This window comes from Vanellus vanellus (genome assembly GCF_965231255.1).
Source record: "Vanellus vanellus genome assembly, chromosome: 1".
NCBI classification, from domain to species: domain Eukaryota; kingdom Metazoa; phylum Chordata; class Aves; order Charadriiformes; family Charadriidae; genus Vanellus; species Vanellus vanellus.
The window spans coordinates 86112767-86124822 of record NC_138905.1 but is presented as its reverse complement, the minus strand read 5'-3'; the positions used below and the strand labels follow the sequence as shown (position 1 = coordinate 86124822).

General features: G+C 38.0%; 1 protein-coding gene across 1 annotated transcript in view; it reads left to right on the top strand.

Moving 5' to 3' along the window:
- Positions 1-2842: 2842 nt before the first annotated feature.
- Positions 2843-12056, top strand: part of RIMKLB (ribosomal modification protein rimK like family member B) — a 30935-nt gene continuing 21721 nt past the window's right edge. Inside the window, exon 1 of the mRNA XM_082484243.1 lies at positions 2843-2921. The gene's annotated coding sequence lies outside the window, so the exon portion shown is untranslated. The remainder of the gene's footprint in view (positions 2922-12056) is intronic.

Genomic DNA, 12056 nt, shown 5'->3' with positions numbered 1-12056 from the left:
AGGTAGAAAGGTAAAGAGAAGTTACTTAATAATGACTGGAAATTTTTAAGATGTGCATGTTCATATCCTGCTTCCTTTTGTTTTTCTGTCAATCTTCCCAGGATCATTCTGGCCTAAGACTGACATGGTTCTTTGTGCACTCCTCCTTACATGCTTGGGACTAAAGGTGAGGCAGGATTCTGAAAGTGCATGCCCTTTGTGGATGCTTTGAGGTGAATAAGGTCTGTGGCTGCAGGCGAAAGGGATGCTATACCAGTACCCTGCATGTCTTAATGCTTGTAATTGTTTGTCATGCTCGACCAAGGCTGGCAGCTGGGCCTTTATAGCAATTTTGCTGCAAATTTTTCTTACCTGGCAGAGTGGGAGCCACTGGAGAATGTATTATCTGTATCGGGCAGGAGAGCAAGAGTTGGAGAAAGAGAAATCGGTCTGACAGGCTTGTTTTTACAAAATCGGAAGCTGGGCTGGCATAGTGACCATAGAGGTGTAAATGCGGGAAGAAAAAACCATAAATCTCACTATAGACAATTCTACAGTCTCAAAATGGCACTATCTTGACAGTTTAAGCTGTTCAGATCGTTGCTGTCATTGCTATGATCCAACCTCCTCTGTTGCAGTTGATACCTGGGTTGATCAGATCCTACAGTGAGCTGGTTCAGCTTGCGATACCTGCTGAAATCAAGTTCCAAAAAAGAACAGGTTAGTTTCCTGCTGGTGTAGGAAGCTTACCTGCTCACCAGTGGGTCTGATGAGCACTAGTACGAGTGCTAGGGAGTGGTTGGTATTACATGCCACTGTAGGATTGCATGGGGCTGGAGAGTAAAACTGTTGCAGCAGGGTGATGTAAATTGTCTTAGAACCACAACCTTATGTCAGTGTTGTGTCCAACACAGGATTTTCTAGAGAGGTGCTCATTTCTTCCTGTTTCTTGCTTGGGTCTTCTAAGGTGCATAGCATGTAGTTAAACCTTTTCCTCTAAGAATTTTTAATGTTTTTAAATTGTTAGAGGCAGAGTCTAGGAGTGAACGTAAATTACAATTCTATCACTGAGAATGGCTCAGGAGTGGCATTTGGTAATGAGATTTCTGATTGTGTTGCTGTAAAGTGGAAGAACTTAAAGAAAAAATGTAATCTGCAAATATTTAAAGGAGATTCTTAGAGGAATCTATGGAGGAGTCAGATAAATGAAGTAAGGAGACTTGTCAGAGCTGATGCTTGTAAAAAAAAAAAAAAAAAAGCTTCCATTTCCCATCTCTGCCATTAATTTGTTTGTGATTATATCAGTAGCCCCTCTGCTTTTTGTTTCTTTGTAAATTGGGCAGATGCATATTTCAGAAAAGACAAGACAAAGAGAGCTTTAGAGCTTGTAGTGTACAGTAAATGCATATAAAGATACTTGTCAATTTGTAGGGATTGGTAAACTCAGGACTACATTTACAATCTAGAGATTAGTGGTAAAATAACTAATCTCTTAAATGCGTTGCGTCCAAAGGTCAAAACAAACTGACAGTGGGGGATGTCCCTTCTGCTTGCTTTATCAGCTGTCTGCGAGTACAATACTACCACCGCATGATTTTTTTTATTTTGACTGGTCTGGTTGGAAGGACTGTATACCTGTGTAATTCTGAGGCACATTTTCTTTTAAGAAGATAGTTACAGATTGTGGGGAGTGTCTCAATTAGGGAACACGCTAAGCAAATGTCTTAATTAGTTAACATCTTTTTGGCACTAGGTGGAAGCTTCTGCCTCCAGAACAGGTGAGATATAATACTGTGATGTTATACCTGTATTTTCATTACAGTACGGGCATGGAGCACATGTGCAGCTATTGCAGTGTAATTTTAACCCCCTAAAGCTGGGAAGAGGAAACAAGCCCAGTGAGCGAGCTCACAGAGGTGTGAGAAAAATGGAATCCTTCCTTCTCTAGCTTTGCTTTGTGTATAGTTCTATGTTAATGTGTGTCAAAAGTAAGAAATTTTTGGGTTATGTATTTTAGACTAGAACAATTTTTTTATTTTGGTTTTTTTTTTTTTTGGTGTAGGAAAATACTGTACTTATGAAGAGACCCGAAGCTGTTGTATAGTGTGTATCTGAGTAAATCAAGTTTTTCTCTGACACACCAAAGAAAACCAAAACCAAAGAGATATAGAATCTCCCTGGAGATGGGAGTTGGTGTTGTCTCTGCAAGCTTTAGAGTCAGTTTTAACCCAAAATTTTCCTGAAATATCATGGTTAAATTCTTTAATTTACAAAGGACACATTTGTCTCCAAAATACGTGCCTCCAATTGATAAATTTAATGCATTTTTGACTAGAAAGTCCTTAGACTGGAATGATGGGTCAAAACAGTAAGCTGAGGGCATCTTTCCACGGAATTCAGGCTCAGTTAAACATGGTTAGGAACACTTGGAAAGGACAGGTAGTTGGATATTATTTATTTTAAGTTTCTGACAATGTAGAAGTGCTTCTAGGTGCCTGTTCTGATATGGGGGACGGGTAGGAAGGGTATATGTCTTCGTTACAAATTGAAAACTCACATGGGATGCTTCTCCATTCAGCAGTTTGCTTGAGTAATAAAAGGACGAATTACTGAGATTAAAGACGGTATTGATTGGTAGCAGAGAGAGATGAGGTGCGTAAGTTATACATTTTAAAGGTACTTAGTAGATTTTTGTCATTGAAGGGAAAATTTTAGATTTATCTCAGAGGGGAGGAGAACCATCTGCCGTTCTGGGTTGCTTGAATTCTTCCTCTGTATTTCTTTCTGCTTTTGGAAAGATGTTTGCAATTATCCATTTTTTTTCAGGTATGTCCTTAATTTTTTTTTTTTCTTCACCTGCTATTTAAAATGCACAGAAATTAAACATTTAAGATATGGGAGAGACTGGCTGAGCGTTAAGAGTGGAGTCAGTTTGCAGAAAGGTTAGTTACATATATTTAGCTTCTATTCTTCTGTAACATTTAAGACTTTCATTTTAGGATGGGATTGTTTAATGCTTATGACTTTCTGCATTTGGGGGTGGGGGAACTTTTTATTTCTAAGGCTCTCAGTGGTGATGCGGTCTAGATAGTTGATATAAAATATCTGATACCTGATATCTGACACAAGTGGGTTTTCTGTCAGTTGCCTATGCTATACTTTTAAAAAAACTGTAAAGCATGACTATTTGACCCAGGAGTGTTCTGAGATCTCATCATACAGAAATCCTAATGAGATACCCCTATTCCCAGTTATGCTATCATTTCTCCCTTGTGCAGGCACTTCCACTGATCTTATAACTGCAAGCTAATTAAGTTCACTAAAAAAAACCAAACACTTGTTTCCACATGTCAATTTTCTGACATTCAGGTTTGTTGATGTGGCCTGTGGTGCAGCCAAGTGTGTACCAAAGCTGGCTCTAAGTGCAAGCAGTAGGGAGATGGGTATAGGAATATCTTCTTTTGATGACAGAGCATGGTCCTCTTGTTTTGTTTCCTGTGTGTTCACTTTTCTCGTCACAGTTCTGGCGACTGCTAAGTCACTGTGTGTGGTGAGTCAGTGTGGGGTTTGGTTGGGTTAGGAACCTGCTGCTTTTATCAACTAAAGCAGGTCAGACAAGCAAGAGGTAAATAGGGGAAAGAGGACTTTTAATTCAGATTGTTTGTTTCAATTCTTCACTGCTTACTAAGCTTTGTATGGTCTATTCCAGTGATGTATCTGTTTTCTAGATAGATAACTTTCCCTTTCTTTCTTGTCCCTACTTTTTTTTTTCTTAGACCTGGTTCATGCTTCCTTTGACATGTTAATATGATACTGGCTTTCCATTTGGCAGTGCTAATCTGTGTTTTCAGAGTATTCATAGATTGTTAAAACATTGAGTTTGTAAGACAATTACAATTGTCTACAAAGTATTTATCATAAATATTAACTTGGAAATAGCTTTGGTACCATTTTGAAATGGTTTGTTTTCAATGTGCATTTAGGGTTTTTCCTACTTGTCAGTACTAGACATGAGACATAGCAACACAGTTTTGGTTCACACAATGTTCAGTTGTGAGGATATCATATTAATTTGACATTCACATTCACTGCAGATTATCTGAATATCTTTCTAAATTGATTATCTGATCTAAAAACCACAATGCAAAAGACAAAACATAATCTAAAGGAAGTAGTACAGAATCCTCTGTAAATAAATAAATGAATAAAATCCTTAAAGATAGGGCTGTATTCCTGGGCATTCTCACAGCTTTCTGTTACTGTTTCTTACAAGTCTTGTTCAGTGATATCCTGCTCCTCACAGGATGTGTTCTCAGTAGGTGTCTGCTCAGTTGTAACACTGGTTCCACACTTGGCTCAAACTTCTTTTTATGGCTATGTAACAAACCAAATTAAAATTTAAATTGCTCTGGGGTAGAAAAAAAAAAAGTGTTGTTGTTTTGGTATTAATTCAGAGTAATTGCCTCATCCGATTCACCTTACAGCCAAGTGAATGTTACTGCTAGCACAAAAGAATGAGCAGTTTGAGGCAATTGAGTGTGAGTATTAAGAGCAGAATCAGACCACTTCTTTTGAATGTCAGTGCAAACTAGGTCTTACGACTGTGCAACTACAGTATTAAGCGAAAACTACGATAAAATGCTTCCTAACATAAATGCAGACCATTGCTGAAAGAAATAATCCTGCTGTCCCCTCACAAATGTAGTGTTCCTATCACTTCCCTCGCATTCTTATGATTTCATGACCACTCATTTAGCTGAGTTAGCTACCTATCAAACGCAAAAATAATCACTGTTTTTCCTTTTTTCTTTTTTTTTTCTCCTTTTTTCTCTCTCTTTTTTTTCTTTTCTGTCCCTTGTCTCAGAGCAACAAGCTGATCTGACTCCCTATATGGTTGTGTGATCATTGGGTCTGGTGCAGTGTGCGAATTAAGAGTATGGGGGTACAGGAGGAGATGACATTTTTGCTGTGGCATGCAGTTGAACCACGTTAAATACAACTTGAAACTGCGTATTTTAATTGAACAGTTCTCTTTTCTGGAGTCTTATCCATGTCTTATGAGGTCTGCCTACATAAAAAGGTTTCTTTGTTACCTTTAGGGAAGACCAACACCTTATGGCATGTTCCAGACATTTCTGGAGAAACTGCATTAACCCCCACAAATTCCTCAGCATTCCTTTGCACTGTTTTTGAGCAGGTGAGGTTATTGAAGCTGCGTCACAGCATTTTCACTCCCGTGGTCTACACAGTTAGACTTTGGATCATTATGTTAGCACTGAAACAGTCTCACTACTACTTACATGCAAGCTTTCACCGATTGTGGATACTACTATTCACAATCTGTGTTACTGTCCACCTTAGGAATTGTAATCGTGCATCAAAAAGGCATTACTTGTTTTAATAAATATATAGTGTTAGTAGATTAAAGGAATGATCCAAACTCTTTCTCCCAGCAAAATTTTGAGCTTCAAATTTGGAATTACTTTGCAGCCTTTAACATCATTGGTCATTGACGAGAAGAACACAAGAAATTGATAAGCAAATAGGAAACGTGATGTGTTAGAACTTCTTTTAAATTCCTTTTGAGAGCTTCCTTTCATGTACCGTTTCTTAAATGTTGCATTTCCCCTGTTACCTTTTTATGTTTTGCATTTGTAGTTCTTCATTCTTCTGGCCAAGAATTTTTTTCATTCCTTTTAGAAAAGAAGCTAATGGATATTAAATGCTTTTGGTTCTTTTTTTTTTTTTTCTTTAAACTTCCTACTAAGGTTAGACTATCTTGTTTTTTGTCTGGTTTTGATTAAGAATCCTTCAAGAAAGCTGAACTTACTTTAAGCATGATGCAGCAAACTTGGTAGTAGCAGTGGCTGAAGACTCTGTTGTTGCTAATCCAAATAACAATCTCTAAAATCCTGGTTTACTTCAGAAGTCAACTGAAAGATTTTAAAATGCAGAAAATTTTAAGATGACATTGAAAGAAGTAGAGGAAACCCTTCCTTCCCTATTATTCTGACCCACATGTTTCTTCGCTGCCTTTTCTTTCTTGTGGATTCAGGTCATCATGTAGGTGTGCAAATACTTTTGCAGGTAAAGTGGAGAGGCATTGTGGGATTTGGAAGCAGCAGCTGCAATAGCAAAAGAGCAGGACTGTTTCTTTTGGTGACAGTGCTGACTTGTGCTGGTTTATAGTGTTTGTGTCCAAGTGTGGTGGTGTGTCAGATGTTAGAACTGGTTGGATTTTCGCTGCCCACAGGGCAGTCTGTCTTACTCCTCACCTCTCCTTGTCTGTTCCTACCCGCCCCTTACTCTTGCACTGTGAGATCTGGTTAACTGAGGTTGTGCCTTACGAATGCCTCAGGTAAGTAACTGGGCGCAAAAAACCTTGAATGGTGCTCTGCAAATGTAGCTATCTGACCATCACTGAGAGGATGAGACAAGTGCCAGAAATAGAGCAAAGGAGAGTGGAACTGTATGGTAAGAACAGGGCAGCGAGACTGCCTCCTTTGGTTTCAGCGTTAAGTTTGTTCTCTCAGCGATCTTGTGAAACCTCATGCCAAAGTTAGTTTCACTTTTTTTTTTTTTTTTTTTTTTTTTTGCTTATGCTGATTTAATACCTCTCTATTACTCAGTGGAGCAGTGTTGTTCTCCCTTTCATCATGCCTTATTTGTTTTTTTCACAATGTTGATACTAACAACTGTGGAGCTAAGTAATCTGAAAACTTCATACTTTCCCCTCCCCTTAAAATTGGCTTCCTCTTGGTCACTAACACCTGGGCAAAGGATAGATGATGGGAGCACATTGCTGGTAGTGGAGTAAAAGAAGATTGTCCCCATGTATGTCAGCTCTGGCTTAGATCAGATCAGCTTAAACTGATCGTGAAACCCAAGGTTTTTTTTTGGTTTTTACATGTAAAAACAAGAATGAAAGTATTTTAGTACAATTGCTACAAATAAATCTTAAAGGCATATAGTAAATCCTATTTGTGAACCTGGGCTTTCTTTTAATACGAAGAATTGTTATAGTAATTGAGAGCTTTAATGTGAAATCTAACAGACGAAAGAAAATCTAGTGACTGCTTATGCAGTAGCTATATAGCATGTGTGCGTGCATGTACTTGTATAAGAATTGAGGGACCTTTTTGCAACATTCCAGTCAAAATCATCTCCCTTGCAGTCAGAGTCATTAACTTGAGTTGTGAGAGACTTTGCTTTGTTATAATTCAAATAATTTAAAACTTTGATCAACAGCTACTCTTAATTTTTAATTTCAATAAATTTAAATGTGTCTCATCCTGAATATTTTTTCTTTGAGTTTACGCTATGGAAAATATTTAAAATTCTTCTAACTTTGCCCAGGAGCAAATTATAAAAGCAGATATGTGATGAGAACTTTAAAAAAAAAAACCACTGGGAAAAGCAGAAATTGATATTTCAATTACATCTTTTCCAACACTATTTTGTTGTGTTTAATGAATCTTTTGATTCCCCTTTTGTAGCATTTTTATTTACAGTTTTTTTTTTAAAATGCATCCTAACAGTTACATCACTAAAGCATCCATGTTTGGGAGTAGGGCTAAAATACTGTATATTTCTTTTTATACTTGTCTTTTAAGTAGTCTTTGTAAATGTATTCTTTTGTTAGAGGTGCAAAGTTTCTTAATTGTGTGAGTGTTTATATACATATAATAATTGTAGATAAGGCTTTAATATGATTTCAGTATAGTTTCCATGTTTATATACCAACCATAAAATCAATTTTTGGAGCAAGATAGTGGTCTAGAATTAATTTGTGTTTGTAATATACCTTTTACTTTATATTTGGCTCCATGTACTTCACATTTGTGCATAATTCTGAAGAAGTTCTTGTTTGGAATTATAAGCAAACAATGTATTATGACTAGAAATGTAGCTCAGAAACACAGATCTATTTGTAGTCAGTCTGCTTAGTATTGGTTTAGTGAGGCATGCGCAGAGGCATGTGTTTTCCCCCTTGTGCCCCAAAAGAACCCCTGATCCAGGAGGGCCATAATCACTTTGACCCTCGTTGTCCTTCCCAAGTTTTCCACTGTTTTCAATAGCCTGTGCATTTCTAAAAATTATTCTGTTGCCCTCCTGGGGAGGGGAAGAGGTCCTCTGAGTCAAGGAAGGGACATGAAGTAGAGCTGGTTTAACTCTGGTACCTGCTTGCTTTCTGTTCGGAGCTGCAGCAGTGGCCTTTTGTGAAAGATTTCACAATGCTTGCGTTAGGGTTTTATGAATTGAAGCTGAAGCTGCTCCTCTCTTTCTCTGTTCTCAGTTTCAGAAGGGAATGGCGTAGTACTGTTGTAGAGAGATCTGTTTTGTCTTTGCTACGTGTGATTTCATTTGAACTGCTGAGCTGTGGAAGTGTATAGTGGTGAGACAGCCTTTTTGGTTAAGTTTGTGTGAAGGAGATTGAGGTCGTATTAAACCCATAGGGTTAAACTGTTAATTTGGTTTGGAAACTAGTAAGTAGGATGGAAAGGGAGAGAATATGAACTTAAAACGCCCAGCACAGAGTTATTGTAGAAATCTGTCTCTGTGTACACTAGAGTAAAAAATAGCTTGGTAATACTAGATATTAAAGGGGCTTTTGCATGGCAGTGAAATCTTGGAGACACTGACAACTTAGTGTTCAAACTAATAAACTGTGGTTGCCAGGTGGTAAGTGGTGCAGAGGAGAAAAATGCCTGTGCAACTCCCAAGGGGGAAGTTTAGTTTGGTGTTAATAAATTGGTGAATTTCTAAAAATTCAGCTCTTAGCTGCTCTTCAAAAGTTAAGCTTTAGTTTAAATAAAATTGCATTTAAAGTGCTATACTTCACTATGTATCTCCCAATTTGTGGGCATTTCTGTAGCTTGCATTCATTTTATAGGATAGATAGGTATGTAAGGTGAAATCAACATTTTGCAGCAGGCTTTTGAGGTATACAGTAGTATTTTGTTAATGTTAATTCTACTTTTGTTAATCATTCCTAAATCCTTCCCCTCTCTTGGCAGAATGTCTGTTTGAAGTATGCAGGGTTTAAAAAATTTTAGAGATCTAGTTCTGTTGGTTGAGTTTGGTGAGGGAACGCATATCTTGTTATTGCCAGTAATCTGCTGTTAAAATTTGGGGCATTTCCCTTTTGAGCTTTAAGCTTGCTTTTATATGGCAATTAGGATGAGACACATTTAATTCTCTGCAAGTAAACTGTAAGTAATTATTAAACACTTTAGAACTTTACACAAATATTATGCAGCGTTTTGTGGCTGACAGATACTGGGAGGATGAATGAACCAGAACCCAGTGATTTCTGTTAGAACAACTAGTTAATTGGGAAAAACATATAGCAGAATTTGGTGTCCTCAAAATATGAGGAAAGGTTTGTGTGCTGGAAGCCTAGCCTGTTTCTCCCAGCTGAATTAAGTTGAATTCATTATAGCCTGCTTGCTGAGTGACTGTTCTTTTGGGAAACGTTAGCAGCTCCATGGATGGATAGATGAATAAATTGGTATAACGAAATTGAGAGAGGTGGAGACTTTCAGGATCGCATCCACATCTCTGAGGAAAAATCTGGGTAATATTTTTGGAAGTTCTCAGTCCCTGTTAGCTCCTGTTGGGAATGTGATGGGAGCTGGTGTATGTTTAGTGCTTTTGAAAAGTTGATTCAAATTTTATTCTTTTGGAGTGCTGCATGCATGATGACCATGTGTTATTCCACTCATATGCTGTGCCTGTTAGAAATGTGTTCCACATAGTGGATCTGTCTGCATACTAAAACACTTTTGTCCTGCTTCTTTTCACTTACATATTTCAGAGCAGTTGGCATTTATTAGGGGTTTTGCTAAAGGCACAGGCAGTCGCTGAACTTAAATCCTTCTGAGAAGTGGCTGCTTGTGGCAGCTGTGGCTGCAGAGATGAGGATTCCTTTTGTGGTGATCCATGCTCTACAGGGAACACTTTAACTTTGTTGTCATGTTTGGGCACTTCTCATAGTCATGCTGTTCTCAGATAAATTCTGTAAAATGTATGCATTTGGAAGTCAGTTTGAGAGAAGAAAACTTAATGACTAGAATGTTTTTATGTTGCTGGATTTATGGCAGTGCTGAATAGGGAACTTCTGCAAACCCACCTTCCATGCATCATTCTTGCTCTTTTGATCCATTTGGTCAGAAACGTGATACGATATGTCATGAACTTCCATGGGTAGCAAGGCAGTTATCGGTTGTCTTCAGGCACAAATTGAAAGGCTTGGTGTTTTTCATCATGAAAACCTGTTTACTGATTTAGGTTTTTCTAATGTACATATAAAAAGTAAATGTAGTATTTCTCCCTGAGAAAACATCTTTGTTACTCTATGTCAGTGTCCCATGGGTTTCTTCCCCAGGCCATGGCTTCTGACATTTCCAGCTACCATCTATCGTAAACTATCAAAGAATACTGATGATTCAAATTGCATAAGAATAGAAACTTGAATTTGATTTACATGTAAGCCTACCCAGGTCTCCTTCTGCTTGTGCATTAAATTCTTTAAGCATTTAGCTTTCTATCATACCGTTTTATTGAAGAAGTTGGCTATGGTTCTTGCAGTCGTGTACTTGAAGACCTGAATTTGAGTCCTAAGTACTTCCTGGTCTTGGTACCTCAGTTTGCCTTTTTTTTGACTGTTTTCCGAAGTTATAATTTGGAGTGAAAATGCTTTTATCAGTTTATTTAATATTACTGAGATTTATTTTTTGTTAAAGATGCCTGATGTTTGCTATAGCTCTCTCTATAAAAGCTCTGTGATTGTTTTTGATATCCTGGTAAATCTTTGAGGTTTTAGACCTGTCTCCTGAAACGACGTTCCTTCTGTGAAAACATTTGCATTGTTTCAGCTGGAAGGACAATTGTTTACAACATCCAAACTGGACATGAGATACTGCTTTGCAGTAGCTATTAATCTGCTGATTAACTGATTCTCGTAGAGCTTGGAAGGGATTTGTGTAAAGTACAAACACAACAGAATGAGTTTCAAAAATGTCTAGCAATTTAAAATGCTACTTGGATATGATTTAAGATGTTCAGAAGCTGCAGAATAGCATCAATGCAGAAATTCTTAGAGTTTCTAAAGCACAAGAAAGTAGGATAACTAGGTAGATGAAGGATCATTGCCTATGGATTGTCATAGGTGTGAGGCTGCAGTTTAAGAATTCACGTACTTGGGCTCTGGATGTGACTGACTTGCAGAAGTGTGTTTGGCTTGCAGGCTTTATGGGATATTGTTACAACGCCTGTATTTGGGCACTTAGATGGTCCCAGTTATGTAGTGAGATGCATTATTGTGGAATCCCTTCACAGAGGCTTAAGGTCAAGCATTTTGCTTAATGTTTTACTGTAGGGTGGGAGCAAGCAGATAGTCAGCTTGGGAGTCTTGCCTGACGGGCAGCAACTCTTTAAGTCACGATAACTCAGTTTTGTTTGTACGTCTGTGTTGTAAGGTATTTCATTTGGACTGTGTGCCACCTAAATGATAACTCTCTTCAGAGTTAGGCTTTTTAATTGAGAAATTGTGATCATGAGGTAAAGTTTTTATAGGGAAGACAAAAGGTATTAAAACCCCCCGCTGGGAAGTTTCAGAATTTTGTTTTGTTTCCAAAGTATGTGTATCAACCCCCAAATTGTACTAAATCAGGTTATTGAGAGGCAAATGTCATCCTGAGTATCTTGATATGCAAATAGGCTCTACCATGTTAGATGTTACTGTCTCAAGAACTTTCTTAGGGTATAGATATGTGTCTTCTGATCTCACTGGTAACAGCAATAGAAGTTTCTGCCTCTTTCTGTCTTCACTAGAGTTTAATGCTGCATTCATTTTCTGTGGACTTCATGGGTTTATGTGATGGCTTCTAATCTGTTTGGGTCAAAATGAGCCTTTTTAGCAGAGACCAGAGACTGTGCTTCAAGCTCACCTACTGGGAACGACAAACAGCAGGACCAGTTTGGCCAACCAATGAGAGGAATCGTGCATTTACCCACCCAGTTCTAGCATATGCTGCTTTGAGCTGTCTTTGAGAGAAACCCGAGGCTTTTCAGCT